At 47.4% G+C, this 26,541-nt stretch overlaps 1 protein-coding gene and 1 long non-coding RNA gene across 3 annotated transcripts in view; one reads left to right on the forward strand and one right to left on the reverse strand.

The window, feature by feature from the left end:
- EPHB1 (EPH receptor B1) overlaps positions 1-26,541 on the reverse strand; it is a 430,079-nt gene that overhangs the window by 235,556 nt on the left and 167,982 nt on the right. The gene's annotated exons all lie outside the window — the stretch shown is intronic.
- On the forward strand, positions 19,138-21,243 carry LOC109491492. Its single transcript, XR_002144877.3, has 2 exons — positions 19,138-19,508; positions 20,893-21,243. It is a non-coding gene; the product is annotated as an uncharacterized LOC109491492 (long non-coding RNA).

Below are 26,541 nucleotides of genomic sequence, written 5' to 3' on the forward strand. Positions count from 1 at the left end.
CTGGTATTTTTCGTATCATTTTTGGTCCAGAAACCTGGAGCCCACGGGCTGGACTCTGGTCTAATATGAACTGGAAAAGCAGAGCTCTCTGTCCCAGGCTTCCATTTTCCAGATAAGTAAGTTGGACCATGACCTCACTTGGGTGTTTCCAAGTGGTCTGGCTGATGTGGAACCTCAGCCAGTCCCTGAGGCAAACTTTCAGAATAAGCTATATGTTGGCTGGCATGCATAATGCCATACACACAGACACATATCGATGCATATGCTTATTTGTGAGGATTGGCAATTAAGAAAGCCTCTTTTAAGCTGCATTGCACTTGACAGGAACGACTTTAAAGGAACCAGCTAAGAGATAAAGCACCCCGAATAGGATGAACTCCAGCTAAATTCTCTAAACACTGTTACCACTTTTCTCAAATGAAAAAGATGGTTTCATGGAGTAATCATGAGGGATTTTCACAGCACTCACATTCTTTAATTATCTAGAAAACAGTCACTCCCCATGATTGTGGGAAGAAGCTGAGGAGTTGGCATTTGAATTACCACATCCTGACCTGTTATGTTAAGCCTGAATTTATAATCTAAAGCAATGGCCAAAAGGCAGACTTCCTTATTTGAGTCTGATCCCTGAGTTGTTGCTAGTGAAATCTGTGTCTGATGGCCATTATCTGGGGCAAACACATTTTCTGCTTGGCTGGAACTGTGTGTGACTCCTGACCAGAGGCTTCCCAGCAATCCCCAAAGCCATCTGCTGTCACGAATAAGCCAATAATTCAGGTTCAAACCACACTGGTCTCAGAATTATGGGGTGCTGGCATCCAAAGCCAACAGACAACACTGACCCTAAGCCATCCAGCAGTGGGGCAGGAATTCTGGGAAGAAAGGAGCCTCAGTAAAAGGAAACTAAGAACAACAACAACATAAATAACTTGAGTGCTAATATTTAGTGAGGGTTTGCGCCATCGTAGCTAACATGATGAACATGTTACTCATCTCATTTAATCCTCTCTACAACCCTATCAAATAAGTTCTATTATTATCCCATTTCATAGATGAGAAATCTGAGGCACAAGTACCAAGTGGTGAAGTAGGTATAGAAAAGTCCTCGTTCCTGTTTTCAAGGAGTTCTCAAATCTCTGAAGAAATAAGGCATAGGGGCGCCTGGGTGGCTCAGTCGGTTGAGCGTCCGACTTCGGCTCAGGTCATGATCTCGCGGTCCATGAGTTCGAACCCCGCGTCGGGCTCTGTGCTGACCACTCAGAGCATGGAGCCTGTTTCAGATTCTGTGTCTCCCTCTCTCTCTGACCCTCCCCTGTTCATGCTCTGTCTCTCTCTGTCTCAAAAATAAATAAACGTTAAAAAAAATTTTTTTAAATAAAAAAAAATAAGGCATAAAGGGCCAGCTCAACTCAATCCCAACAGAAAGCCAACTAAAGGGGTTAATTGCACTCCAAGGAACCCCACCAAGAGGCAGGCCAGGGGTCCCAGGGTCACGGTAAGTTTTGTAAGTACTCTACTAAAAGCTGACCAGAGTAGGAACCCAAGTGTCAGGACCGGAAAGCCAAGTTCAGCTATACAATAAAAGGGACTCAGTTGAACACATGATGCCAGAGTGGTGGTTTCCAGTGGTCCAGCACTCCCTTGGAGTAAACTCTGGGAGTCACAAACTCCATGAAGTCCTTACTAAGCTCCACACCCTTCCACGGAGCTCCACTTAGGCCACCTAAACTCCCTAACCCTGACCACAAGGGAGCGTATGACATGACTGTTCTCCCTCTGCGCCTCACCTCTCCCTTGGCCTCAGGCCCCATGCTCACACCCTCATCAGTAGGCCTCTTGTAACACCCCCCACCTGGCAGTACACCAAGCTGTTGCCTCTGGAGGCTTTCTCCCAACCACTCCCCTGCCCCCTCACCCCAGGAAATGCATGTCTAGAGCTGCAGTGAGACCTAGTCCAACGTGGCAAGAGTGGCTCTGTGTAGACCCTTGGCTGGAAGCTCTGAGCCCTCAGGAGTTCTGGGACAGGGCCATTCCCTGTCTGATACCTGGAAGTAGCTTCTTCCCTAGACCTTCCAGAGAAGCTTCTCAGACAGCCTGATATTCCATTTGGTTGCCTGCTTGCCATCTGACATTGTCCAGCTTCTTCCTGGCCTTCCCTCTTCTTTTGGATCCTGGTTTCTCCCATTCTCCTTTCCTGGAAGCTCTGCTCATCCATCTCTCAAGCTGTGAAGAGGGGCTGTCTGCAGGCTGCTGTCAGGGTCACTGTCCACAGGGTGGGTATGCCTCAGTGGGAGGGGAAGACTGCCCAGCTGCAGGGAGCTCATAGTGGGGGCCACTGGGAGGATGGGTCCTTGCCCTGAAAAGGGCTTGTTCTCAGGCCTTCATTTGCAACTTGTGGTGAGAGAGAGGTACCGTGAGTGAAGCTCAGGGCCAGAACTCCTACTTCTTCATCCCCTTGACACCCTTTTAGAGATTTTTATCATGAACTCAAGGAACTCCCTATGGCCACCACCAAGAGTCATCTGCTCCTTTGCAGACACAGAATATATTCTTCACCAGGCAAGTCCAGGACTGAGGTTACATCCACCAAACCCTCAGAACACCCTGGGGGCCCACCAGGAATGCAGGGGACAGCGTCACCCCCACTTTGCAGATAAACTGCTGAGACCCAAGAGTGCAGCTTTCACACAGTGTAGTGGCAATGCTGCAGAGGGATCCAAGCTTCCTGAATACTTGTCCAAACTTCCATCAGCCAACTCTATGAAGATTCGCACCACTGCCGGGGCAAAGGGTCCTAGGAGAGGGAAGACCTTCAGACAAGCAAAGCCCTTCACAGAGGGCTTCACGTGAGGAGATGCCAGGCCCCTGATGTGGGGGTTCTGCAGCCCAAGAGCCCAGCTAATCCCCTGCTTTGCATGGGCAGCAAGGTGGGGAGGAAACTCACCGGCTAAGCTTCTGAGTCTCTGCAAAGTCTCCAAAGAACTCCGCCCTGCTCCCCTTCATCTCCTTGTCCCTTCCTGCCCTAAAACACTTTTCCCACCTTCCCCATGGCTCCCTCTCCTGAGGAGACGCTGTGGCCAGAGGATGAGGCTGAACCCAGATGGTGAGGGAGAATTAGCATCAAGCCCCACTGAGCCATGAAGGGAACTTAAGAGGTGAATATTTTACACCTGCAATTAGTCACACATGCAGAACTGTGCTTACAACTAGTTGCACCTGCAAGTGGTTAATTGCTAAATAGCAAATGCAATTAGGCACTTACACATTATCTCCAGGATGAAAGTTGCCAACACAGTAGTCACTAGTAGATGCATGGTCACACACGCACACATGCACACACACCCACACACCACAGGGGCACAAACACAGACACACACACACACACACACATAGACACACAGCACACACACGTCTATGAGCATGCACACATATCCAGGGACACACACACACATGCACACACACATACAGGAATATGTACATACACTCCCTGATGAAGGAGTGAACACAGAAAAAAGCAATCTGACTCTCAAGGTTGGAGACTAAAGGACACTATGGCGGGGGGGGGGGTGAGGGGGGGGCTTTTTATTAAAACGTCAAGAAGCTGCATTAGAAGAATCTAGGTTAACCCAAACCTTATATTGATGTATAAGACACAGTCTAAGGCTCCAGCACCAGATAAGAACAGCACGGGATTGCAGATTGTTCTTTTGATAAAGACTGAGCAATCGTGGAAAACAAATTGGGCCTGGCACACAGGGCCGGGCTGCAGAAAAGGCCGACGCTTACAGGCCTCACCATTGTTGATCCCCAGCGGAAACCATTATCTAACTGTACAGGGCGGAGGCTAGCCATAATTGTTACACTCACGGGGTTTTGTTTTTTTTTTAATCTCAAAATACCACTTTGGAAAGTAATACACAAAATCAGAGAGTGACCTTTAAAAATTCTGTTTAATGCTTCCTTTGTAGCCCTTTCTTCCTTTCCTCCAGTTTCTCTGAGCTGTGATACTGAGTTGTCATAGTTTTCAAAAATATTTCCTTTTCAGCAGCCGAGTGAGGAGGAATACATCTGTGTATTTAATTGTAGTCAGTTCAGACGTGGTAGACTGAAGAACCTCTTTGGCGGTAATGAGACGCGCTGAGGCACAGAGCTCTTCTACTCGGAGACTTTGCCCTGGGTCGGGTTAGAAGACCATTGCCGCGATTTACACATTCTTCCTGAGGATCAGAGCGCGAGCCTGTCTTCCCAGGCAGCCACACCACCGCTCCACCTCGCTGGCAAGGTTTCCCCTGTGTTCAGAAAACCAGCTCCTCCCTCTCTCTCTCTCCCTCCTCCTTTGCTCCTTTCTTCCCTCTTGCCTTCTTCCCTTCCTTTCTTCTTTCACTCCCTCCCTTTCTCCCTGCTTCATTCATTCATCAGAAAGGAATCGAATAATCTGAAATCACTGGAAATGATCTCTGGCTTCTAAGCGCTCATAGTACAGCTGCAGGGAGTAATCTTGGTTCCTTGTTTTCAGGTCTCTGATACAGAGAAACAATTGCGTGAGCATTAAAGGTAAGTGCCATGCGGCCATTGAAGAGTAAGGACATGGACTCAGGCCAAATTTAAACCTCAATGCTACCACTTAGTAGCTATGTGATCTTGTACAAGTGACTTAACCCCTGTGAGGGTAAATCTACTCATTTGTGAACGGGCATAATACAGCCAACCAACCACTCAAAATTATAGTGAGGGTTAAACTGAACTCTCAGCAAAGTCTGTGGCTTAAAGTAAGGGCTCAATAACAACTAAGTAATAGTTGCTATGCCTAACCATCAATGATATATCAGGGATTAAGGCTTCATTAATACTGGCTGTCTTTAAGGGGAGTCTAGCTATGGCATGAAAAAGCTAGATAGTTGAACAATTCCAGAAAGGTCAGGGACTTCTCAGGGAGATGAAGAGATGAAGTTCCCTGAGGCAACGTCTTCATCTCCACATTCTTGGCACCTGAAGCCATACCTGGCATGCAGGACAGGTGCTCACTAAATATTAGGTGGGTGGATGGGTAGACAGTTGCATGCATGAATGAAAATGTGGAGAAGAGGAAAAGGACATTCTATTAAAAAAAAAATCTTTTAACATTTATTCATTTATAAGAGACAGAGAGCACAAGCAGGGTAGGGGCAGAGAGAGGGAGACACAGAATCTGAAGAAGGCTCCAGGCTCTGAGCTGTCAGCACAGAGCCCGATGTGGGGCTCAAACTCACAAGCTGTGAGATCATGACCCAAGCCGAAGTCAGACACTTAACTGGCTGAGCCACCCAGGTGCCCCAAGGAAAAGGACATTCTAAAAAGAGGGCAAAGATACTGATTTAAGGAGAGCATTATGGTAATCACATAGCAGTCAGTGAAATTTGTCATTTTTTCCAGTTGTGTTCCAGAGACATGGTGGGATTATGCTTCCTAGGCCATTTGAGGTGGGAGTGAGGCCATGAGTCTAGTCTGGCCAGACTTCTATTCTATAAATATAAGTGAGGTATATGACTTCTAAGCCAGGACATTTAATCATCAATGCAAGACCCAGCAGATTTCCCTTTACCTCTGACAGATGACTTTCAATGGCATGGAACAGAACCCCTGCCAACTCATGATAAACACTTGGTGAGGGGGAAATAAGCATGTGTTGTCGAGGGAGTGCTTGTTACTGCAACATGACTTAGCTTATGCTGACCACTACAAGCACAACAGCCTGTGAAAATCTAACGATAGAATCTGCTGTGTCTGGAGTGTAGGTGAGAACACTACCATATAAGTTGGCACACACATGAGAAGGTTTATTTGGGGCCACCTTTGACTACCAAGAATGAAGAAATTGGTCAACATGTGTCCCAGGAGATCTTAATGTGTCAGCAATGGCTTGGTGCAACAAGGATGACCCTGCAAGGTCTGATCCCCTGCTTGTCCTTGCTCATCTCCCTGATCCAGCCTTGAAGAAAGGGAACCCGTGAAGCTCACAGATACAGCACTTTGCATTTCCAGGAAGTTGTCTCTGTGGTCTCTCTTTCAGAAAGGTTCTCAGTCCCTTCACTCCCAAGGATTATGCCAGATGAAGTACCCTCCCTCCAAGGTGATGCAGTGTTACAGCTTAGGAGCAACAGCCAGAGACCCCCAAAACATACAATTCTTAAGCCCCAGGCCTAGCATGGCACCCGGTAATCTACCTGACATGCACTGAGTATTTATTCCCAGCAGAGGGTGGCAAGGACCACTTTTTCTCTGACCTGGTACTGCCAGGGAGAACTACATGGGACAATGTGGAAGGCCTGTCTTCTCATGTGGAGAGAGAAATCTGAGATATCATCAGAGTCCACTGCTGGTAAGTCTCTCTAGAGGTTATCCTGTTCATTTGATTTCTTCCAAAGAGCAGTGAAGCCAGATCAATCTAGTCAGAAGAGAAATAGTCTGGTGTAGTTTTAAAAACATGGCAGCAAATTCTTGATACCCCTCCCATTGGGGGGTGGCAGGCTATGCGCCCTTTTCTTGAATTTGAGGGGGTTTGTGACTTCTTTGACCATTAGGGTATGGCAGCAGTGATGATGTGTGGCTCCTGAGACTGTCATAAAAGCCACATACCTTCCCCCTCCTTTCCTCAAACATTCTCCCTCGGAACCTTGAATCACCATGAGAAAAATGCAATTGCTCTGAGACCACTGTGCTATGAGGAAGCTCAAACCACATAGAGAGGATACCTGTAAGGGTTCCAGTCCAATTCTAGAACTCTTAGCTGAGTTCTGCCTTCTAGTCATCCTAGCCCAGGGGCCACACATGTGAGTGAAGAAGCCTCCAGATGATTCCATCTGCTAGCTGAGGCCCCAGCCATAATGGAGCAGAGGCAACTCACCCCTGTTGTACCCTGTCCAAATTCCCGATCCAGAGAATCTATGAGAGTAATAAAAATGGTTACTATTGAAAGAATGAACTCACTCAGAGGAGTAAAATTGTGACTTGTCATGCAGCAACTGGTAACCAAAATAACCCTACAAGTTACGGTCCCAGCAATGCCATGTATGGAGAGCCCACATAACTTCTGTATCAGAGCAATAGGGAAAAAACATACGATCTAGGGTGGGAGGCTCTGGACTCAAACACTGTATACAACCATGCCCTGACTAGATATGGTCTTGGGCTGGTCACCCAGCCATTCTTGTTTTCATTCTTTTCCTTCCACAAGATGTGAATAATAACGATCACATAATGGCTTCCCCACAAGATTGTTAAAAAAAATAAATAAATGAGAAGGTACAGCCTGCCAAGCCCCATACAAATGCTCATTGCTGCTGTCAATAGAGTGAAGGAGGCCCTTTCTAAAATGCTTTTTTAGGTAAAGAACATATCTTAAGCTATTTATGGAGAAGGGAGTGAGTTATACACGCACACACACACGTGTGTGCACGCACACACACACCCTTGGATGCCCTTTCTGAAGACAATGGATTTCTCCAGTACAAAAGTCTAGAGCTACAGAGAAAACTGAAACACATCAATCTGGGTTTTTGTCTTTCTTTCTCTCAACATGCTCCTTTGGTACCAAAGTTTTAAAATTACACAATAGCTTCCAAATATCTAATCGCTAGATTTCTTCCTCCTAAGATTCCAGGTTAAAAATAGCTTAAATACACTTCTTCTGTCAGTCAAATCATAAGGTAGAAGATACTGTACCATTCTAAATATATAAGTTGAGAATATTTCTTTTCCCTGAAGAAAAATCCTCTAACATCTCTTGACTTCGCTGCCCTAGGGGCTTTGACAAGCTATACCACGGGACCAGAAATCCTGAGTGTTTGTCTAGCTTCCAGATGCCAAGACCAAGGCCCCTGCCTGGCTCCACCCTCCACAGAGACAGCATTCGGGGGGAGGAAGCTCAAGAAAGCTGGTTCTATTTTCCTCCTCTGAAGCCAGATGGCAGCAGTGTCTACCACCTCTCATATTATTGTCTAGCTCTCACACCATTCTCACGTTCGCTCATTCATTCACTCATTCACTCAACACATATGGAATGAGTCCTTGTAATACCTACGCTGGGCCAGGTGAGGAGCTGCAGAACTAACCTGGAGGCTGCCTGCCCTCAGGGAGCACCAAGTCCTGTGAGGGACCAGGAGAGAGGATACTCTGCTGTACAGTGTGATGAATGCCACTTGAGTTCATGCTCACAAGGCACTGTGGACACAGAAGCAAGAGCTGCTAACATGCCTTTGCAGGGGACGACAGGGAGGGCTTAGCAGGGAAAGGAGCCACACGAACAGACCTGGAGCTGTACCAGTAGAGGAGAAAGAGAAGGGAGATCCAGAAGGAGGAAAGAGTGTGTCAGCAGCATTGATGACCAGACTCGGTTCTGGCAACCCCTGAGCATTGTCTGGCCAGAAGCATGAAGTGGGGCCTCAGGACATGGGTCTGGAGATGTAGTCAGGGGCCAGATTACTAAATGCCCTGGTGCTAAGGGGTGGGGAGGGGGAGTGTGTCAGACTTTATCTTGGAAGCAGTGGGGAGACCTGAAGAGTTTGGCACAGCCAGCCAGGGCCAGCGTTAGTTTGGGGAAACCCTTGGGGCAGCCATGGGGCAGATGCATAGAGTGGTCAGGACAGGAGCCAGGAAGACCAGAGAGGGCCCACCTGCCATAGGGTAGGAGCAATGAAGAGAAAGGGAAGGCCCCAGAGATCTTCAGCAGCAGAATGGACAGAACAGAACCTGGTAGTTCAGTGGCTTGGGAAGGGGCAGGGGGAGTTCCACAGTGGGAGGAGGGAAAAGCGTGAACTTCTGACTTCTAAGACTCCACCAGCAGCCCTGGCTCCTCAGAAGGGGCTGATTGAGCCACAGGAGATGTGTGGGTGCAGCAGAGATGCCAGGCTCCTCCAATATGGATCACACTGTCTGAGGCCTGGACACTGCAGGAAGGAAAACAGAGGACAGGGAGGATGCTGGGCAAGCCTCCTTCATTCCTTCCTCTGCAGGTAGAGCTATCCCGCCAGCCTGGCCTGGGGAGGCCGGATGCTCTCTTCCGAGCCCTGAAGGTTTCCCACATTCACTGGGGTCAGGCCTCGGCCTTTGTGCCTGGCACAAAGGGACAACCCAAGGGGCGCCAGAGGCATCTTGGGAGAATGGAAAACTCCTCCCTTCCATGGTGATTTAAGGAGGAGGGAAGAGCAGCTGGGAAGGAACAGGAGAAACATAAGCAGGAAGAGCTACAGAAAATGAACCTGGTGGGGAGCATCTCACCCCGTAAGAGCAAAAAAACCCACAAAAAACAAAAAACCAAAACCTCGGTGGGGGGAAACCCTAACCCTGTACTTAAGAAGATGGGGAGAAACAGGGTGGGGGACATGGGAGGGGACAAGCGGTGTCCTGGTCGCTGAAGAAAGGCCTGCCACCAACATTCTAGGCTCTGCTATCATTCCTGAGAAGGAAGCTTGAAAATGAGGGAAGAGGATTCGGGGGGAGTCACCATGGTGGAGGCCTCAGAGATGCTATTAGACAGATACAGGATGTAGGAGTCCATTCTGCCCAGGACGGCTCCTGTAGGCCATCCTGTCCCTCCCCAGAGCATACCTTTCCTGAAAGAAAACAGGCCAGGAGCTGGGGGGGTGTTCTGAGGCATTCGCCTGCACATCTCAGGGCACTCACTGTGACAGTGCCATGACAACACGAAGCACAAGCCAAAAGTCTACACAGTGCTTTCCTCAGCGTAAGCTCCACTGTTAGCCGCTTCAAGCACCTCCACTCTTCCACTCTGTCAAGTTATGAAGGTGGGAATGCAGATGAAGAAGCTACAAACACATTTCTGCCTGTGGCGAAAGCATCCACAAAGTTTCAGTTGATAAACTGGGTCTCAACTAGGCTGAATGCCCTCTAAGACCTACATTTCAAAGTCAAAGGAGGTGCCCCAGGGTTCTCAAAGCTCCATCTGCCGTGAGGCTGGGTGCAAGCCCTGGAACAGATTTAGCGGGGCTACTGTTTTTATTGGGATTGTTGTTTTTCTTAAGGCTTTGGTTAAAAGTTCTGCAGGTGTTAAATGGCAAGCCCTAACCTTTCTTTCCGCATAAGCACTGTTATTGTAGATTGCGATTTTACAGAAAAGGTTGTTTAGGAAAGTATATGTGGCTTTGTGGAAGAAACGCCCTGGCCATTAAGAGGCTCATAGGCACACGGAGGAGGACAGGGGGTGACCTGTGGAGAAAGTGACCCCTAGACTGAAATGTGAAAATGAGGAGCAGTCAGCCAGGTGAAAAAGGAAGCAAAATTGTTCTGCAACAAAATCCAGACAATGTTAGACTTGGCAAGCAGGTTCCATGTCATCTCAGGATGGTCTGATCACCTTTCAACTTTCCTGCGAATTGGCCCTGCCCAATGCTGCCTTTACTGAGCCAGGGGGAGAAGGCTGTTCTGCATTTGCTAGAGGGCCTGCCAGGCTTCAGTGCCCAGAGGGGCTGCTGTACCAACCCACGAATGTCCTCGGCCCCTCTGCCCTGCCCCTGCCTGGGAGACTGGGTCAGATGATATGTGGTGAGGCTGCTGTTCTCCTGGCCCCTTCCATGGAGCTTTGAACCCATGTGGGGAAGGGGTGGTCACAGTTCATGGCTGCACAACCCAAGAAAGCAGAGCAGGTCAGACCTGGTGACAACCAACCAGTCCATCCAGAAGATCCACCCCCGACCATGGGATTCAGGACCTTCAGCTATAGATTATCTTACTTCCCTGCCTTTATTTTCTCTTAATCCAACATCCTCATCTATTCCATTTATTTTCTCAGTTTATTTATATATATCCAGCCTCATTCCCCAAAAAGATTCAATGCAGCCTGCATGTGCAGACCCATGTGCACATACAACCATCCCAGTAGGCAAGATGTTGCCTTTCTTCCCCCTCATCCTGCTCTCTTAGATCTTTCTACTACTCCATCTTTACAGATAGTTTTTTTAGCCCACTGCCCTTTGCCAACTGTAATTTATTGCTATAATGTTATCTTACCCCTAAAGCAAGCTGTAAATAATATGACCTGCATCCTGAGGTTATTGGGAGGATTGAATGAGATGATATAGGCAAGGCCCTCAGCACAGGGCCAGGCACACAGCACAGGTGTCGGGTCAGTATGTGCTACATGTGGGAATAGAGGAGACAGTCCCTGGAACCCATCTCTGATGGGTTCACAGCAGAAGCTGTGGCCTCACCAGCAAATTCCCACCGCTGTTCTCCCCTAGCCTGCCCCTTACTCATTATGGCCTTATAAGTCTGCCTTGTGTGTGCTCACTCTCTGTACATGCTCTTTAACCTTGTCCTCTAACCCAGGCCAGTTTGCGAGGCCTCCCCCTGCCAGGACTCTCTGCCCCCACACTTGGGCCTGTGGAGGGGAGGGCAGCCCTGACCCACAGCTCATTAGATGTGGCATCAGAGGTCCCTAGGCTCTCTGAGTTTCCGGAAAAGAGTTTCCAACATCGACTCCTAACTCAATAGAACAAAGTCAACAGCCCTGGAAACAGCTTTCTTCCTACATTTAAAAATAAGATCATGAAAAGTCCCCCAGAAAAATCAATTCTGACTTTTTAAAACTCCAAATCAATATGATGTGTGAAAGTTCTCATTAAGAGAGAAGTGGGGGAGGTCAGAGAAACCAGGAGAATCAAAAAGGAAGAGATGGAGAGAAGGGAAGACAAGAGAAAGAGGGAGGCTGGCTGGTGGCTGGGAGAAGAGTCGAAAAGGGAGAAGGAGGAAGGACAGAGATGTGCAGGCACCATGCAGGAGCAGCTCCACCAGCAGGGAGCAGGCCACGAAGAGGAATGGGGCTGCTGGCCCTCAGGGACGGACAGTCTGCTTCGGCCCCTTGTGGGATGGGGGACAGAGAGGACAAGGAACAAACAGGCAAAGTGCCAGGAAGACAGGTGGGGACAAGTAAGTCTGTCCAGTTAACAGCTGGAGAGGGAATCCAAAGCTCTTCATAGACGAGGCAGAAGTTCCAGTGGGCCTTTAAAGGTTGATGACACTTCAAAGCGCAACTGCTGAGTTGAAGGGGGAAGGTTCCACAAGCTACATGAGAGGGCTGGCAAACAACAGCCACGGCAAATGTGTGTTCAATGCTCCCTGAGAGCCAGCAGGGTCCCAAGTACATCTCGAGCATTGGTTCACTCCATTCTCACAATCGCCCTAGGAAGTAGTTACTATAATGCCCATTTTACAGCTGAGGAAATTGAGGCACAGGGAGGTAAGGTTACCTATCCAACAACATAGGGCGGTAGCAACAGAGTTCAAACCCAGTGGTCCGGCCCCAGAGTGTACACTCTTAACCAAGCTGAGTTTGGGGCCTGTGTGCCAATACGTGTGCCTGTGTGCACTCTTGGCTTCTTGCCTGAGAACGTGCCACATAGCAGTGGGGAGCTGTCACAGTTTGTGAGCACAAGGATGACCCGGACTTAGGAAGACGTGTCTGGAGACAGGAGGTGAATGCAGAGTCCTGGCGGGGAGGGGTTTGGACGGACACCATGCCTACAGGCAAGGTCTCCATCAAGAAAAAAAGATAAAGGCAGAGATGGGACAGGTCCTCCAGCCCAGATGCAGCTCTAAATCATTCTATGGCATCTCTGAAGACTATCCTCTCAGCCAAAACACCAACTTTCCCCCGGCCTTGGGATCATCCCTTTGGCAGATGTGCTTCTCTGTGGTTTTTCCAAGGCAGACAACGCTTTCTAGCATGTCACTGAAGGGATAAGGCACACCTTCCCACTCAGGCCGTGAAGCCTGGAACTGCAGGGGTTTCTTCTAGGGGTCAGTATTCAGAAATGTTTTCTCTCCACATTCTTTGGCCACCCTCACCCCACCCCACCCCTAGCACTCCTGGGCATTATTCCAATTCTGCTCAGAGGATTCCTTCCAAGGACCACAATACAGGCAAAGAGAGCTTTGCTCAGCTCCCCTCCTACTGCGAGATCTGCAGTTGACTCTCCCAGAGTAAAGAAGCAGAGAAGGGCGCCTGGGTGGCCAGTCAGTTAAGCGTCCGACTTCAGCTCAGGTCACGATCTCACAGTTTGTGGGTTTGAGCCCCGCGTCAGGCTCTGTGCTGACAGCTCAGAGCCTGGAGCCTGCTTCAGATTCTGTGTCTCCTTCTCTCTCTGCCCCTCCCCTGCTTGTGCTCTGACTCTCTGTGTCTCTCAAAAATAAATAAATGTTAAAATAAATTTAATTAAAAAAAAAAAGAAACAGAGAGCTAGTCTGGGCCTTGCCTGGTGTCTTGAACGTTGGTCAGTCAACCCTGCCCCTCACCATCATGTTCCCCCCTTCCCTGCCCAGGAAGGTAAGAGAGCCAGCCAACACAGCCAGAGAAAGCTGTCCCTTTGTTGTGTGCCTGGCCTTAGAAGAGGCTGAGGGCCCGTGTGTCAGAAGAGGATGTGGTGGGGCGAGGCCTCTACAGCATGACACAGTCCCCACGCCCAGGGAAGGAGAGTGATTGCTCCACCAGCCCCAGCTCAATCAGGCACCAGATTTAAATTTGTCCTCTGAATCTGACTCCCTATGTCTCTGTTGGTGGAGCACCCACCCTGGCTCTCGGTGGGTGGTGGCACCCACCCACCTTGCTCTAGAGAGAGCAAAAAGAGGAGTCAGACCATGCTCCCCTGAGATGGAGGATGCAACCAACCTGGGATGAGCAAGTGCATGAGGGACAGGCCCTCCCAGACTCAGAGGCCCAGCAGGGTTGTCACAGACAAGTAAGGAGACCATGCGGCCTCATTCCCATTCAAAAAAGGGCTCAAATTCACACTCAGTGACACATACTCACAGACTGAAATGAGAAATCCATACAACTTAAAACTGTATCGCATTATCCAAGCAGCCTGCCTCTGGGCACTGGACATGAATACATTTTATGAATCCTGCAAGTATCTTCTTAGAGCATAACATAGAGTATTGCAATTTTTGTGTTAAAAGCATTTATTTGTGGAAAGCAAACATTTAAGTCATGCCACAATTTTTGTAATCCTCTTTTGACTTCACCTCTTTAAACACACGTGTGCGCACATGCACACACATTGAGAAAGACTTAAAGACCTAGGCACTCTTCAGCTACAAAGCCCTGCACACAGCATTGGCTCATAGCAAGGATGCTCTGAAGGGGAAGGGAGGGGAAGGTGAGGGGGGAGAGGCCGCCTCTCCTGGGGCAGGTCTTCTGGGAGGAGCCACGGGAGAAAGGTGTAGCCAAGGACTGGTACACACTGGCAAGAGGAAATTCCCAGACACTGCTGGCTTCTGTTCTGTTCTGTAATTAAGACCTCTGTTTAAGCTGGTAACACTTAAAAAAAAAAAAAAAAAAGAAAAAAAAAAAAAAAGAAAAAAAAAAAAAAGACAAAAGAAGATATTTCAACCGGATCTGCTTGGGCTTCTTTTCTGTGAATTATTACAAGTGTTAATGGGTGTCTTCATTAAAGTATTATTTATGAAACATTACAACTTGGGTTCCCCCACCCTCACAGGTCTGATGACTCACAATCAGCAGCTCCTCCCACTGAACTGAAACAAATTTATGAAAAGGGAAAATTAGCCAGCTTGGTCCATCCAGTGGTGGAAATGAGAGAAATTGGAGACAACGTGGGTTTGCTTTTCTGGGAACAAACACGGTATGTGACCAGATTCCAAACAGGCCAGGAGCCTTAGCTGTTCAGAGATCATCAAAGAGCAGGACTAGCTGAACAGAGGGCTGTCTGCCAGGACCTGCTGGACCTGCAGGGGACCAGTTTAGGGCAGGGGGTGGAGTGGCATCTGGGGGGCTGGTTTCTCTGCAGCAAGAAAGGGAAAGGACCGGCGCCTTCTGTAAATGCTTCCCACCAGCCCTCACCAGCCCTCACCAGCCAGGTCCTAACAGACACAGAGGCAGCCCTCCCATCAAGGTCCTCTAGAGCCCTCCCCCCACTCACTCAAAATTAACATTCACTTTAAGGACGGTGTGTTTGCTGTGCCAATGCTAGCTTCAAGTGCCCAGCTGGCCCCCTCCCCACTCAGCTAACCACACTGTTGCCCCCAAGCTACCTGATAAAGAAATTCCAGAGCAGGCCCCAGGGAAATGCAAGGGCATGCATCCGCTCCACCTGTTACGGGAGAAGCCCGGGGCACAGTGATGTTGGAACTCAGGGTAGGGACAGAATAAAGAGGAGGGTTCCATTGCAGGGGGACAGGAATCCACTCAACTCTGCATCCCAGTTTATTTAATCTGCACTTTCTTTTGGGATCTCCATATCTTTGCACTGTTTGCTTCTCGGATTCCCTGGGCCTCTCACTTGATAAGTTAAGCCTCTTTGCTGGAAATGAAGCACTATTAGCCAGTTGAAAACCTCAATTCTAGCTGGCTTTGCTGCCTAAACAGCTTTCCCTGCTTGCCCCCTGCTCTGCCAACCACCTCATCTCTGAGTTGCTTCTCACACCCAGGACTGAGGGCTGATCAGAATTTAAGATAATTTTCCCAGGGCATTAGAGTGCTTTCTTTCTTTCAAGGAGCATAAGGGATAAAGCTTAAGTTTCAAGGAACAAATACGTTAAGACTGAGAGGGAAAAATGTTTAATTGCTTAAATTCTTATTTATCTCAAACAATATGGTGGGCGGGTGGGTGAGACAAGACCTCAGAGTGGAGTGTTAACTTTGACAAACCTGTTCTGCCTGATGAATGTGTGAGACAGGGAAGCCTGTGCTTTCTCCCTCTGCAGCCATGTGCCCTAGGCGGCCCCAGCCTCTCCGGGCACCCCACACTTACCGACCACTCAGGAAACATCCATTCACAAGCAACCCCCTCCCAGCACGCACTCAAATATCCTTGCCCTCATGCAGCCTGCATACCAGTGAGATGGTGTACACAGTAAGTAAGCAAGCTGTGTGCTATGTCACAGACAATAAGTGCTATGGAGAAAAATAATGCAAGGTAGTGGAGATGGGAGGGCTGTTAAGGGCAGCCCACACTGTGAGGAGGGCGGGGCCCACATTTGGAGGGGCTGGGCCCACACTCTGAGTGGGGTGGTCAATGTAGGGATCACTGAGAAGGTAATATTCAAGTAAAGTCTTGGAGGAGGTGAAAGAGCCATCACCACAGCTCTCTGTTGTTGGTATAAGTGGACATCAGAGACAAAACTAATAAAAAATGAACCTGAATCTGAATCTCATACTTTAAATAAAGGCTAACTCAAAATGGTCACAGACATGCATTTGGATCATAAAACTGTAAAACTTTTAGAAGATTAACATTAGGAGAAAACCTTTGTGATCTCGGGTTAGGTATGGAATTACTTTCCTGGACATGCCACTATGATCCATAACCTGGATCAATTGAAAAAGTAATTAGTTGGACACACTGAGAACAAAAATGAATAAATTCTCCAGACAATGGAGTATTATTCAGCTTTTAAAATAAATGAGCTGTCAAGCCATGAAAAGACGTAAGGAAACCTTAAATACATATTATTAAGTGAAAGAAGCCAACGTGAAAAAGCTACATCCTGTTATATACCTGTATAACACTCTTGAAAAGCCAAAACTATGGAGACAGTAAAAATATAAGTGGTTGCCAGGGGTTAAGGAAGAGGGAAGGATGCATTGGTGAAGTACAGAGGATTTTTAGGGCAGTGAAACTACTCTGTATGATACCATGATGGTGGATCCTGGATACATACCATTATACATTTGTCCAGATTCATAGTAGGTATAACACCACAAGTGAACCCTAATGTGAACCATGGACTCTGGGTGATTATGAAGCAGCCGTGTAGCTCATGGATTGTACCAGTGTATCACCATGGCGGGGGGTGTTGAAATGGGAGAGGCCATGCATATGCAGGGGCAGGGGTCATGTGGAAAATCCTGGTACCTTCCCCTCAATCTTGCTATGATGAATCTAAAGCTTCTCTAAGAAAACAAAGACTTCAATAAAAAAGATTAATGGATAAATTGGATTTCATCAAAATTGAAAATGTTTTGTGAAAGACACCATTAAAAGAAAGAAGAGACAAGTTACAGAATGGAAGAAAATATCTGCAAACAATATATTCACATATTCAACAAAAAGACCTGTATCCAAAATATGTAAAGAAATCTTGAAACCCAATAGTAAGAAAACAAACAGCTAGGGCAAACATTGTGAATAGACACTTCACCAAGGAGGATAAACAAATGGCAAATAAGCACATGAAAGATACTCAACATCATTATTCACTAGAGAAACACAACTAGAAACCACCATGAGATATCAAGACACATCTAACAGAATGGCTAAAATAACAAATACTGATCATACCAAGTGCTGCAAAAGACGCAGAAAAATTACTGTGGTACTGCAAAATGGAACAGGCACTGAAGATCAATCTGGCAGTTGAACACATAGTTTCTATGTGGCCCAGCAATCCCTCTTGGGTATCTGACCTAGAGCAATGAAAATGCATGTCTTCACAAAAACCTGTCCATGAATGTTTACAGCAACTCTATTCATGATTACCCCAAACTGGAAATGATCCAAATGTTTTTCAACAGGTGAATGGATAAACTATGGTGCATCCACAGGATGGAAGACTACTCAGCAACAAAAAGCAACAAACCAGTGACATAAGCAACAGCTTACGTGAATCTCACAGGCATTATGCTAAGTGAAAGAAGCCAGTCTCAAAGGTTTCCCATATCACTCCATGTAGAAAGATGACACAACGGGATGCAGAATCACTGATGGCAGGGGGTGGGGTGGGAGGAGGCAGTGACCATAAAGCAACACCATAAGGCAGTTCTCTGTATTCTGATTTTTAGGGTGGTTACACAAATCTGTGCATGGATTAAAATTCATAAAACTTTCCACCAGAAGAAGTCACATTTTCTGTATGACAATTTTTAATGAAATTTAAAGTCACAGAAAATTAAAAAAATAATAATTTTAAAAAAGGATTTAATCTTGCAGTGGCAAACTGGGCAAACTCACATCCATTTATGACTAGATGGGTGGCTTCCACTGTCTTCAACGACTCTACTTTAAAATGTTTCATGTACCCAGGACTCAGATCATGCCATCTAAGCCTTCCTAATATTTATTGGATCTCTGTACATTTCCCACATTCTTCACACAGTCCTCACATCTCAAAGGAACCAGCAGAAAATTATCCTTGGGCTTATTTAATGGCAAAAATTTTGGTAACATCAGCATCCATTTCTGAACGCTTGCAATGTGCCAAGGTCTTTCTCTGCTGAGCTCTGCACAGGCAGATTATCATACAGTCTTCACAGCAAGACTGAGCCCTGTTGTTAAACCATCACTTAACGGGGAACAATGCTGAGACCCAGAGATACCACTCTGCTAACAAACACAAAGCTCGGATGGAAAAACCCAAGCTTTCCTGTCACCGGCTCTTAACAAGGACCCATCCACGGCTGTTTCCTCAATGGCTTTGGTGGCCTGGCCTAGTTGCATGGTGTGTGGACTCCTGCCCTGCTTTCTCTGGAGGGGTCCTCGGACAGGGCTAAGACGGGCTGCACTGGGCTCCCGGGAAAGCACCCCTGTGTGCTAGAGACAGGTGCACTGAGTATGGACCCCTGAAAAGTTCGTTTGGGGACATCATCTGAGAGTCCAGGGATTTTCCCAGCAGTTCCAGAGAGGTCTTTCTGTTTTTGCGTGTGTAGCCATCACCTTAAACAGCTCAGTGGAGGAAGAATGAACTAATTATAATCCGTCTTTCCAGGTTCTATTGCCTTTTCCTCTCCTCCCTGACTAGTTAGTAACCAGTGTGTATCCTGATGAGACTTCCATGTTCCTGTTCTCACTTGTTCACATTCACAAGAAATCAGAAAATCACCTCATTCTTTAGATGCACAGGGTACTTACATCCAAATCTTTCCTTATCTGCGTCATCCATCCTTTAAGTTTATACCTGGAAAAACTGCATCTCTAGAGAGGCCTTGTCAGGCAGTAACCCTCCCAGGGACTGATGAGTGAGTGAGCCTGGCTGAGTGAAGATGGAAAGGGCCCGTTCTAAAGCCATGGCAAAACTTCCCAGCAGATGGCCCCCGGCCTGGCTGAGGTGGTATGTCCAGAACCTTCCACGAGTGTAGGATGGATTCCCAGAGCTCAGGGTTGGAGCAGCATCCTGTTCTAACCCCAGCTACGCTCAGGCAGCCAACACATCAGCACCACGCATCAGGGCTGCTCCTTCCAATTTAACAACATGGGTCTGGGAAAAGAAATCACCTGGTGAACCAAGAATAGGAAAGAGTAGGGTGGAAAAAAAAAGCCTTGACAGAGAGTCTGGATTTGTCCGGGGATATTTTCCCAGCTCGGGCTTCCTGATGACTCAGCTGCTCCTACGTGGGGAAGCTCTCCCTCAGCCAGCACTGCCTGGGAGATGAAGCCAGTGATTTCCCACTAGCTATCAGCCAGGACAAAAATTACCAATAAAAGGATACACTTAAATGTCCCCCCAGTAGAGACTATTGTTTACTGGGCTATTGAGGGAGTGAAAATATCAGAGCAAAGGTCAGTGGACACCAGCAGTGGAAGTTTACAAAAAACTCTGTCATTTCTTATTTCTTCCCCTTCTTTGGTGAGAAGTTAAGACAAAGCCCCTCTGCCACTCTGAAGAAGAAGCTTTGTTGCTTATTTTGTCAAAATATCCCTCCGAAGCCCCTCAGCGCCCCTTCATCCTTCCCCGACTGGCTCTTACCAGCGGGCTGATTTGCACGGGGGCTGCCTCTCCGCTGCACCCCCTTCCAGGCTCACGCTCATTCTCTTGCTCTAATTAGCAACTGCTTTTTTTATTTTTGTATGCACGTTCAAAGACAGAGAACGAGGAGGAGAGTGAAAGGGAGAAAGCAAAGGTCTCTGTGAAAGGAGAGAGCAGATGGCTTCTCCCTCGCCCCCTCTGTGTACCCGGGCCCCCGTGTTGGCAAACAGCACACAATGTCTGTCTACAGAGCTCTTTGTGGGCTATGAAGGAGGGGCCGGCACACAGCTACAGGCAGGAAAGGAGTCTGTGGGGAAAGGCCTGAAAAGGCCCGGCCCCTGGGAGAAGCCAGGGTAGGGAGGGAATTGAGACCACCAACCCATGGGATGGATGTCCAGGAGCAACACTGCCCTCTCCTCCTGGCCCAGAAGGAAGTGGCTGTATGGATATTCAGTTGGCTTGCGTACTGATGTGTTATCAGTTCTCTGGAGAGCAAAGCCATTGCCCCCACAGCTGCAGAAGGTCCTGGAGGGAAGGGGGATCTACTGCTCACTCTTGCGTTGTCAGTCCCAAATAACTGACTTTCTATTAGAGGAAATTCTTAGGTGAGCGGGCAGAGGTACCCACAAAGCAGGAGTGGTGGCGTCAACCCCAAAGGCTGAAATCAATCACTCTGATTGGGAAAGTTAAATTCAACAATGCACAGCTTTGGTTACTGGCTTTTAACTTGTAGCTGGATTGAAAGATTTAAAAAATGTTAGGGAAAAAAAAAGGGGAGCTTAAAAGAATTCTCAAAAGGGGAGAATAATAAAAAATGGGGTTGAAAAGCTAAAAAAAAAAAAATAGGAATATGCTCCAGAAAAATACAGAAATGAGCACAGAGAAGCAGGGCATTTTACAAAGACACTTAAAAAAAAAAGCTATTGTTCTTTTTAATGAATGGTCTCATTATCAGCATGTGTGACTATATATTAGTAATTTTGATGACAAAAATCATTCTTGTAATATTTGCAATCAATTTCAATGATAAACATTGATTTCTTCCATTTTACTATATGAAAGAACTCATTTTTATTGTAGTTTGCATGTAAACAGTTTCCAAGGGAAAAAAATAAAAACAGTGAATGGAAATAACCATCCATTCATTAAACTTCTACCAATGAAATGTGTTTCTCTTTTCTTCCTTTTTGAATCAAGTCCAGAGAGAAGACAGACAAGAGAATAGAGTCAATGGACGAAAAGAAAAGAAAACAGGGAGACCAACTTGGCCAAAGATGCAGAGAGGAAGACAAACAGAACCAGCAGGAAAAGAAAAGCCCCACGTCACAAGGACCTCCACATTCAGATCAATGCAGGCATGTGTGTGATAGACCCAAAAACCAAATAGAAACCCTCAAATCGCCTAACTCCCAGAACAGGCAAATTTTTGCCAAGTTCATGATTTGGCAGAGTTCTTGCATATTCCATACAATTTCAATGAGAAGCTGTATCCATCTTGTTCTAAGAGCAGATTGTCATTTTCCACTTGAAATACACACGTTGCACTGACCTTATGTCCTCTGTCAAACTGAGACATTATCACCAACTTTTAGTGAAAGGGTTTCATAACGTATGGGCTTTCGGCCATTCTGTTGATTTTGTTCTGTGTGTGTGTGTGTGTGTGTGTGTGTGTGTGTGTGTGCACGCGCGCGCGCGCGCACAGCGTGTCACTATATTGGACAACAGACAGACAAGGCCTCTGCCATCACTGGTTACTTCCTCCATCTGGTTCTGCCATCATCACCTCTATAAGCACATGCCTTGTCAGCGACTCCGCATGGTTCCTGCCCAGTTTCTACGGAGCTTACGCTACTCAGTGCAGCTAGGATGTTTTCTTACACATGCAAAGCCTTTCTTCTTCCTCAGCTCTCACCCTGCTTCCACAAATTTTGTTTTCAATGCATTTTGTTTTGTTCTCATTAAACAGATGACACACAGCGGACATTTGGGACACAGAGACACAACACGCATGGCCCTGCCCATGAGGAGCTTGGGAAGTAGGTGACAGAGATTGAAAGGCTAGGTGGAGGACAGAGGTGGAGGGGTTCAACTTCAAGCACGGTCCCTCCACGGACCTCCTGGGTCATCCGTAGCCAATGGGAAATGCATATCAAATTGATGGGTTTTCCTTGGTCCCTTAGTGAAGGACTATATCACAGTCCAAATGGGATGATGAAGGCCCAACCCCCACCACAAATCACAGTTCTGCCCTGTGGGAATCTCTCTCTTCTCCAGCTGGGGGTAGGGAGTGAGGAGAGGAAGAGTAGAGAATAGCAGTTATCAGCCAGGCCCCAGAGTCCTACATTGTATGACCTTGGTAAAGTTACTTAGCTTCTTTGTGCCTTGGTATCTTCCACTGAAAAATGAGGTTGATAATCATATGTACCTCATAGGGCTATTGTAAGGATTTAAGAGATAATGCACGAAAAGAATTAGGCAGAGCATCTGGTACATAGTGAGTTCTCTGCAAATAACAGCCCCGCTGTATTAGTGCTTCAGGCAAGCTGGAAGCCAATCCAGAAAGGTTTGCTCCCTACCCAAATGATAGCCATCACCATGATCTGACAGTGAATGGTGAGACTGCCCAGAAGATTATATAAGCTGCTTCCTTAGCCCAGGTACACAGGGCAAATCAGCATTCTTTCCACACATCAGTCATTTTGCATGCCATCTTCATTGCTTTTTGCCACATCTATGTACCAGGTTTTTAGTCTATTAGTTATTTTTCTTTAAGTTGACTCATTTAACCTGAATGTATTTATTTTCACAGAAAATAACAGAAAAGTGAGGAAGGAAGCAGGGGAGAGAAAAGGGAGGGGCAGGGAAGGGAGAGGAGAGCACAGGTGGGGAGGGGAGCAGACAAGAGAGGAGGGGCGACTGAAACAAGGAAGGGAAAAAGGAAGTCCCTGGTCTCAGAGAGAAAGAAAGCCCGCAGAGTTGGAAGACAAAAGCCACAGAGAGAAGGAGGCAGTGAGCAGCCACCCAGGGCTAAGATCAGGCTTGCTGGTAGAAGCAGGGCCAGGGCTTCAGCAGGGCTGCAGGATTGAGCTCTGGCCTGGGGAGTAGATGCCTGGTCAGTGGCAGGACTGACACTGCTGGATAGCTCTGCTGAGGGTGGGTTGGTGCAGAAGAAACAAAGAGGAGGGTGAGGCAGGCGAGGGCTGAGCACTGGTAATTTAGGAAGGGGCAGCTGAGGGGGAGCCACCAGGGTGTGCTGAAACCCTAAGCCCCAGAGTTAAGCTGGGAGAACTGAAGGAAAGGATGTGTGGTAGAGGGTCTGGGCCAAAGGGTAAGAGCTGAGAGATGCAGGGAGCAGAGCAGGGCTGCACGGGGTGAGCAAGGAGCCCAGAACTGGCTCCGGGCAGGGGAGGAAGGATGGGAAAAGTGAGGTGTATTTCCCCGCAAACCAGGCTGGCCGGGTTTTCTGGCACTGGACCAGGAGAATAGCCTGGCCCTTGAGCACCAGCATCTGTTCCTGTCCTGTCCCATCTGCAGACCGGTCACCTGCCACTAACTAAGAAATGTCAAAATGGGTGAGCGGCATGTGCCAACATGTCCTGATGCTATAGATGGACAAAGAACAGATCAAGGGCGGACACATGGCAGGAGGGAACGGGACAGAGGGGTCAGAGGAAAGTGAGGAATAGACCATGCCATGGAGGGAGCAAACCCCAAAAGGTCTGCAACAAGCAAACCACCTGATTTAATGATGTGTTGTACAGGAACGCTTGTCGAGTCCCGTACAACTGAACATCAGGGCAACTTGTGGAATGCTACCATGTTCAATGCCCCACATAGCAAGACAAATGTAAACTGAAAGCACAGTGGGTTGCTGGTTTTCATCTACCAGATTGGCAAAGATAAAAATGATCGACATTTTGTTCTCTTGGCAAAGGTGTGGGGAGTAGGCACTCTCTTACGCTGTTGGAGGTAGCAAAATTGGTAGAAAATGCCTTTTTTTTTTTTTTCTGGAGAACTATTCAGGAATGTCTCTCAAAATTAGAAATGTATATACTCTGATTCAGCAATTTTTCTTCTAAGAATTTCCCGCACCCTTAGTTCTTAGAAAAGTGCTTGGCACATAGAAAGTCCTCAATAAATACTCATTGCATAAATTAATTAAGGAATTTGACTCGCAGATATACTCGTACACAAGTACAAAGATAAATGCAAGGATCTTTGTTGAAATATTGTTTAGAAATAACAACAACAAAAAAAACCAGGAAGCAACCTACATGTATATAAATGAAGAACAATGAAGGCACACCCCTTTAATACAACACTACAGAATCATTTGAAAAAATGAGGCAGATTTCTGTGTAATACAGAATAAGTACTTCATTGTTGAAAACTTCATTGCTAAATAAGAAACAGGTGGGGTGACTAGGTAAAAAGCCCTGTGTAATATGTCTCTATACAGGTGGGAAAAAGATATAGCTATATTCTGGGTGTGCAAATGCACACACTTTTCTTTGCATATTAGAAACTTTAACAGCTAGGGCCCCTGGTGAGGACAAGAGTGGGAGGGAAACTTTTTCCTATGTACTACCTGTCCAAAACATTTTTATTTTAAAAAAAAAATTTTAACATTTATTCATTTTTGAGAGATGGAGAAACAGAGCACGAGTAGGTTAGGGGCAGAGAGAGAGGGAGAACAGAATCTGAAGCAGGCTCCATCCAGGCTCTGAGCTGTCAGCACAGAGCCTGATGCGGAGCTCAAACCCACGGACTGGGAGATCATGACCTGAGCTGAAGTTGGATGCTTAACTGAATGAACTGGTTACTCCGGCTCCCACAAAACATTTTTAAAATAACAACAAAAAGTAACTTTGCAGAAGAGAGATTTGCATAAAAGTTCTACCCCAGGGACTGGATCAGTGAGTCCTGATTCAATATTAGGAAGAAGGGCTCCGATGAACCAGGCTGCCTCAGGAAGTCTGAGTGTCTCATCACTGGAGGTGTTGAAAAGCAGGGTGGTGGACCACTGTGGGAAAGCAATGTATCATCTGGTGGGCTGGACTCACTCTCCTTAGAGGTCTTACCTAGCTGGGAGGAGCTATCCTCCACTGGGTCCCACCAGGGCAACATAGCTACTTGTGACTCCCTTGTACTCTGGACATTGTAACCACTTTCCAGAGAGCTAAGAATGTAGCAGATTCTTAGAAGTAAAATCAGGAGAATAAAGGGCCTGGGTACCTAATGCCTGGATGTTCTCTGTCATAGGGGATAACTCCTGGGGCCCAGAGCCAACCTAGACATACTCCTGTATATGAAGCCACATCGCCACAGGATTGGCTTGCCTTGCCCTCATTAGCTGGCCCTTGAAACAAAAATGGAAGGCCCAGCTGCCATATCAACTGGTACTCAAGCTCTTAGTTAAGCCACCAAAGAGTGTAGATGTGACTTCTGCAGGCAGAGACCTCTCCTCTAGGAAAAGACCAAGAGCATCCCTCTCTCCCTGTCCCTGTCAAAGCCCTCTTGGTAAACTAAGGTTTGCTCCTGGTGGTTTGCCCCTGTCTGGGACACATCCCTTCTCTGTTTGCAAATATCCTGGGCTGACTCTTCTCAGTCTTTTCCACCCCACTTCCTTCAGGGAGAAATAAGACCCAGGAGTATTAGGGCACGGTCAACACAGCTTGTCAAAGGCCAAAAGCAATGGGAAAAGAATCCAGACTGTCAGAGCTCCCTGGGGCCCAGAACTGAAGAACCCCATTGCAAGCAGGCTCAGACTCAATGATTTTGATCTTCATGCTTCAAAATGAAATGTAGTGATTCCTCACCCAGGCAAGCAAGTTTGTGTGGATGTTCGTCCTCAAGTTCTGCAGGCAGGGACTGCCCGGCTCCAGAGCGAGATGGGGACAGGAAGCAAAGACGGAAAGTCTGACCTCCACCCTGCCTGAGCTGGGATTCCGCCCTGGGGGCCCATGCTGGTTCTGAGGCCCATTAGAGAGCCACAGTCAGGCCTCCGGCTGACAGCCCCACCACCTTCCCTTTTATAAGCACAAAGCCTTAGACCTCATCCTTCCCAGGGAGCTTGGGGTCGCCCCCCAACCCTAAGAAGCTATGCAACCTCTGGGTGGCTCAACTAGCAGATGAACATGTCAGAGGATCTGGAGAGACAGGGTTGCAGCCAGAGAGGCTAAAAGAAGCTGTTGGCAGTCAATGTGGAGCTCTGTGCTGTACAGTGGGCAAATGTATGGCCACAGAACACGGCGCCAGGGAGCCCTGACCCAAGAAACAACAGTGGATAACACAGTCAGTCACAAGAGAGGGTTATCTATGAGAGAACAGCTGAGGCAAGTCTGATAGTCCTGAAGACACATGTTGTATGTTTAAGGATGGTTAACTTTAACAAAATCCAGTCTCACATGCAAAGGGAGATGGTGGCCTCCCCAGACCGGGATTCTGACCCCTGCTCTGACATTAGCCAGCCAGGGCTCTCTAGACTGGTACCCAGAAATGCTCCCTGGCTTTCCTCTCTCTGTGGATACCGTGGTGGTCTCTCATCATCCCACACGCCTGTCCAGCTTGAGTAGTTTCAGACTCTCTAGTTCTGCATGGGCCAATGACGGTGCAGTAAGTGGTGACCTTAGGGCCTCAACTGGACCGCTCGCCCGTGACAATTCCACTACCCACACCGTCTGAGTAATGGCTACATGGTGTGTCTGTCAGCATCTTTGATAGCACGCATTTAGTAAGTGGTGGATTCCATGCCGGGCAGCTCTTGTGCACAGAACACTGCCAAATTGTTCTCAGTCACTCCAGCACTGACCTGGGAGAATCACAACTGTTTGGTCAACACCAATG

Source organism: Felis catus, chromosome C2 (genome assembly GCF_018350175.1).
Source record: "Felis catus isolate Fca126 chromosome C2, F.catus_Fca126_mat1.0, whole genome shotgun sequence".
NCBI lineage: Eukaryota > Metazoa > Chordata > Mammalia > Carnivora > Felidae > Felis > Felis catus.